Source organism: Vipera ursinii, assembly GCF_947247035.1.
Source record: "Vipera ursinii genome assembly, chromosome: 13".
Lineage (NCBI taxonomy): Eukaryota > Metazoa > Chordata > Lepidosauria > Squamata > Viperidae > Vipera > Vipera ursinii.
Window position 1 is genome coordinate 14,919,264 of NC_139526.1, and position 6,058 is coordinate 14,925,321.

A 6,058-nucleotide genomic window follows, 5' to 3' on the forward strand; every position below is an offset into this window, starting at 1 on the left:
TTGTTGCATGAAAAACGGGGGGGGGGGAAACAAAAGTGGAGGAAAGGAGAGATTCAAAGTTGCTTTTTTTTTTGTAGGCAAAATAAAAAGGGGCTTTGTAGCTTGGAGGCAACTCCTGCTCCCATCATCCCCGGCCTGCAGGGAAAAGGGGTGCTGATTGGAGCATCTGGAACCTCGAAGCATCTGGAACGGCTTGGTTGGGGGGGGGTTAGGCTAGCTAGCCAGTCCCAAGTTTGTAGCTGGATCTTTAACGGGTGCAGTTAGGCGCCTGGCATGTGCTTTATTTTCTGCTGGGGGGGGGCTATTATTATGGGGGTGAGTTTGATTTGAATCTGTGTGTGACTGTTGGGTTGTGCGTGGGGTGCGGTTTTGTCCGGAATGAGTTTGCAACACTGACCGGGAAACCAGGCCTTTTAAACAAGTTTGGGATGCAATTCAAACTCCCATTTATTGAAAAGAAAAGTGCCTTTATGTTGGCAAACAGAGTTCTTACGTTTGGGCTCCAAATCGTTTGAAAGGAAGCTCATACATGTGATTGCTGTAAAAACCCATTTCTTAATTTGAGGAACGGTAATTGGAGTCCTCTAGGGAGAAAACTGGGTCTGTTCCTGGCCAGTTTCTCTCTTCGTTTCTCTTCTGCGCAGTTGGGATCGCTTACTTGATCTCCCTACCCAACAGGCTTTGCAGTGTGTGTGGTTAGTCAAGGCTGTTGTGTTCTGAGGAGAGAAGGGAGCAGAACTGTGTTGCTTGTGAGGTCCTTCTCAGCTGTAGGACTTTGGGGTCCAAAGAGTTGTGATGCTTATTTATTTAAAGATTTATATGGCCACCCCACCGTCAAAACTATGACGATGTACAGCCCTTAAAATAAATGTTAATATCTCCCAATTGTCTTAAATTGTGTAAAAGGCTCTTAAATAGTCTTGCGAGCTTGACACGCAACTATAAAAACAATTCTTAACATCCCTCAATAGTCTTACACCCAATGTAAAAGACTCTTAAATAGTCTTGAGAATGTAATGTACAACTGTAAAACCCAATTTGTGTGCAAAAAACATTCTTAATATCTCACAATTGTCTTATGTTTTACAGCAGACGCTTAAACAATGTTGAGAATTTGACACACTACTATAAAAGCAATTCTTAACATTTCTCAGTAGTCTTACACCCAATGTAAAAGACTCTTAAATAGTGTTGAGAATGTAATATACAACTGTAAAACCCAATTTACCGGTAACTATAAAAATTATTCTTCATTTCTCATAATTGTCTTAGTTTTACACTTCAATAGTTTTCGATAGTCTCTTGAGGATTTTTTTCTTGCAAATTTCACTTCTTTGCTATCCTAACCTCCTGGTCAGTTGTTCCAGATGGATCTTTATCTTTATTGACCAAAGTTGCATGCTTCAAATCACATACAAATACTCTGTTATTTGAGTCTGGGCTGTGTGCGACTTTCCCAGCTTCTTTCTATTGGCAGCGCCATTTATATAAGTTGCAGTATTTTTATGAAGCAGGCTTGTTGGCTGCGTGAAATTACTTTTATTTGGAAAGGTTGCAGGCAAGGAGTTATTATTTTGACACATCAGTGGTATAAGCTGAACTCCATCAAATTAAAAAATTGAATTCATTTTTTTATTTTATTTTACCGTAAGCGGTAACCCCAATTGTGCAGGGGTGCCAGATGAGGCTACAGCTACACTGATGATCTGTTTGTTCTGGAATAATCCTGACATTAAATTGCCTATTTTAAAACAAGTTGAGACAGCCTCTTTAGAGAGCGCAACTTGCGATCTGCACAATTTTAAAACTATTACTGGAGAAATGCCCAACCCCTCCTGCATAATTGATTCTCATTTACTCTTCAGAACTTTAATCTAGGCTTCTTCACCTGGAATAAATATGACCCAAAATGTGCTGGAAAACATTTGTAGGGATTTCCCCCCCCTACATTTGTTCGTAAGGACATGCAATATTGGCTATATTTTTGCCAATCCCTGTTCTTGCACAGTAGGGTGTAAATCAGGAAGTTACCCTCCATTTTCCAGGCTTGGAGGCTTGAAGATGGTTGGACTTCGACTTCCAGAATTCCTTAGTCAGCCTTGCAAAGAATTCTGGGAAATAGTCTATAAAACTGGGGGGGGGGAGGCCCGGCTGGAAAATGCAAATTGAAATCATAGATCACCATTTCTTCACCTTGACAGCTGGAAGATGGATGGAGTTCAATTCCCAGCTGGCTGGGGGATTCTGGGAGTTGAAGTCCACCCATCTTCAAGCTGTCAAGGTTGGAAAAAACAATGCATTAAAATGAAAGGTTATTTCTTAACAAGCAAAAAAAGGTGATCTCATATCCGGGTGTACTCGATCAGTAGACCTGCCTTCGGATCAGCTCATGTGTTGCCTGGATTTCAGCATGATGGAGGGTTTGGGGAAGGGTGGAGCCAAGTCAGCCGTGTGCAACTAACCGCCTGCATTGCTCAGAGTGTAAAATGTTATGTAAACCACCCCCTGGCTGCACTGGACGTCTGTGTGTGCATGTGTGGCAATTCATCCCTAGTGTAGCAAAAATAGCTCTCGGCTCAGCTGTGTTGACGTGTTGTACCCAGTTGGTTTATAGCTTCACAAAGCTTGGAAAAGAGGAAGGAAGGAAGGAAGGAAGGAAGGAAGGAAGGAAGGAAGGAAGGAAGGAAGGAAGGAAGGAGAAAGAAAAAGAAAGAAAGAAAGAAGAGAGAAGAGAAAGAAAGAAAGGAGAGAGAAAAGGGAGGGAGGGAGAGAGCAAGGAAGGAAGGAAAAAAGAAAGAAATAATAATAATAATAATTTTATTTGTATAGAAAGAGAAAAGAAACAAACAAAAGAGAGGAAGGAAGGAAGGAAAAAAGAGAAAGAAAGAAAGAAAAGGAAAGAAAAAGAGAAAAGAGAAAAAGAAAGAAGAGGGAGGGAAGGAGGAAGGAAAGAAGGAAAAAAAAGAAAGAAAGAAAGAGAAAGAAAGAAAAAAGAGAGAAAAGAGAAAGAAAAGAGAGAAGGAAGGAAGGAAGGAAGGAAGGAAGGAAGGAAGGAAGGAAGGAAGGAAGGAAGGAGGGTTTTTTAAAGTTCCAGTCTGCCTAACAATGTTTGTTGAAGTAATTCTTTGGACATGGAGGGTTTTACATTGAAAATAGTTTGCACCCAAAATAGGGTGCAAATTATTTTCAACACAAAACAGTACAGTAATTTTCCTTCCTTCCTCCCTCCCTCCCTATTTGGGGCCTTTAAAATAACATTTCGGCACAATCCAGTGCAATGCACATTTTTAAAAAGGCAAAAAAAGGCAGGCCCTGGTAAAAGGGGCCGAATCGTTTATTGCTAATTTCAGTGCAGAGGGAATGTCGTTGTTTGGCTCCAGCTGGTATTGAAGGCATGATAAAGTTAGGAGGAGGCTGTTAAAATGGGCTTTTGCGTCAGACAGGAGGGACGGAGGAGGTGAGATTCTTGAATTCACACCTTTTGTAAATAGACAAAGTGTGCTTGTCCTTAGTTCCTCTGAGATTAAGGGGCAGTCTGATATTTGGGTGAACCATCGCCCTGAGCAAAGTTTCTACCGTAATGTGAATCACGACAGTCGTAAATCAGGCCAAGGGACGGATCTCTTTCTACAACAGTTTTTTTGCAGTGGTCATCATGAAACGAACGCCACAATTGTAAAGTGGCTGCTGCAGTGGTTAAATGAAGCATACACATACATACATACATATATATACAGATACATACATATATACATAGATACCTTGGTGGAGCAGTGGGCTAATGCCTCCTTAAGTAACACCAGCTGCCTGCCATTAGTGGAGGTTCGCATCCCACCAGGCTCAAGGTTGACTTAGCCTTCCATCCTTCCGAGGTAGGTAAAATGAGGACCCAGATTGTTGGGGGCAATTAAGCTGACTTTGTAATAATGCCACTTGGGTGTGTGTGTGAAAGCCCTAATAAGCAGGCATATACATAGAATGAAGGCTACTGCTAAGCTTGTAAGCCGCCCTGAGTCTTCGGAGAAGGGCGGGATATAAATGGAAATAAAATAAAAAATACATACAAGGATTTTTCTGCTCAACCCCGTGCCTGGCCAACAGACTTATTAAGGGCTCATTGTCTGTCTCTTGGCACCGTGAAGGGAAGCTGCAGCCTCCTTGCCTAATTGGCTGGTAGGGATCTCAGCTGGCAGAGAGCCAGAGGGTTTGAAAAATCTGCCTACTTGGCACCAGCGCATGGATCTCCTTAAGCAGGAAAGGAACAGCATGTTCTCCAAGAAGCCACATCGATCTCACTGTTTCAACATTTGATGGTCCTGGAGATAAGACTCGGAACATCTGGGAAAACAGACTAGAATAACAGAATAACAAACTTGGAAGGGGCCTTTGAGGTCTTCTAGTCCAACCCGCAGCTTGAGCAGGAGACCCTATGCCAGTGGTCTTCAAACTTGGCGTCTTTCAGACTTGTGGACTTCAACTCCCAGAATTCTGGGAGTTGAAGTCCACAAGTCTTAAAGACGCCAAGTTTGGAGACCCCTGCCTTATACCATGTACTATGCCATCTCTGGCCAGGTCACCTGTATACATTAGCGGGCAGTTTGCATGTGCAAAAGATTTCTAATTAAATCATTCACTTTTTTTTTAAAGACAGTTGACTTTTTTTTTGTATGCATGTACAATTATGTCATCCATCACAAGATAAAGTGATTTTGGACGGCGTACAGCAAAGAAATTTAAAACAACAAACATATCAATTAGGCCAATGTGATGCAGAATAACAGAGTCGGAGGTCTTCTAGTCCAACCTCCTGCAGCAGGAGGCCTTACACCATTTTAGACAAATGGTTGTCTACTCTCTTCTCAAAAACCTCCAGTGTTGGACCACCCACAACTTCTGGAGGCAAGTCGTTCCACTGGTTAATTGTTCTCACTGTCAGGAAATTCCTCCTTAGTTCCAGGTTGCTTCTCTCCTTGGTTAGTTTCCACCCGTTGCTTCTTGTCCTGCCTTCTGGTGCCTTGGAGAATAGCTTGACTCCCTCTTCTTCGTGGCAAACCCTGAGATACTGGATCACTGCTATCATGTCACCCCTGGTCCTTCTTTTCATCAGATTTTGATTTGCGGCTGGTTTAATCCAATGTGCCAAGGCAGGCTGGTTTAGTTGATCCTGTTAGTATCTTACTTCTCTTGCAATTGTGCATGTGGTAGAGGTAGAGATGGCAAGCTCAGACTTGCCCCATGCTGCTTACAGCTGGCTTAGAGTCGTCATGTAGCTTTCCAGGTGGGGCAGTGGTTAGAGCTCCTTGCACAGGCAGAGGCAAAAGTGGTGTTATCCAAGACGCATTGTCTCTGTAATTCAGGGATAGAAATTTTGCAGACCCCAATCCAGCAATTGGCTGGATTGATCTGAGTGATCCAGCAATGCCGGAGGCACTTGGGGATCAGAAGCTCACCAACGGGGGTTACATAACCCTGGGACACTGCAACGGTCATAAATACGAGTGAGTTGCCAAGTGTCTGAATTTTGATCATCTGATCACGGGGAAGGCCGGTCAGAAGCGTGAAATACAGTATTAAGTCCCAAAGATGCTTTTTTTTTCACAAGGCAACTGGACCTTCTTGTTTTCCTTTGAAGATGTTTGGCTTCTCATCCAAGAGGCTTCTTCGGCTCTTCTTCAGAACTGAAGAAGCTTCCTGGATGAGAAGCGAAACGTCTTCAAAGAAAAACAAGAAAGTCCCGTTGCCTCGTGAAAAAGCATCTTTGGGACACGACCTGGATGACTGAGAATCTCCATAGACATTTCGCGATGGTATGAAGTCATTTTGTTTTCCTCAGCGCCGTTGTAACTTCAAACTGTCACTAAGCGAATGGTTATAAGCCGAGGACCACCTGTAATGAAGACATTAACTGTGTTAGCTCATGGATTCAAACTAGCATAGTCCTTGTTTTGCATTTGGCTTGTTTTTAGAGTCCTCTGGGATCCTTGATCCATCTCTCTCGGCGTTGTTAGAACTGACAGGGTTCCCCTCTTCTTCTAAACCATGGTTTATAACTTTGTCC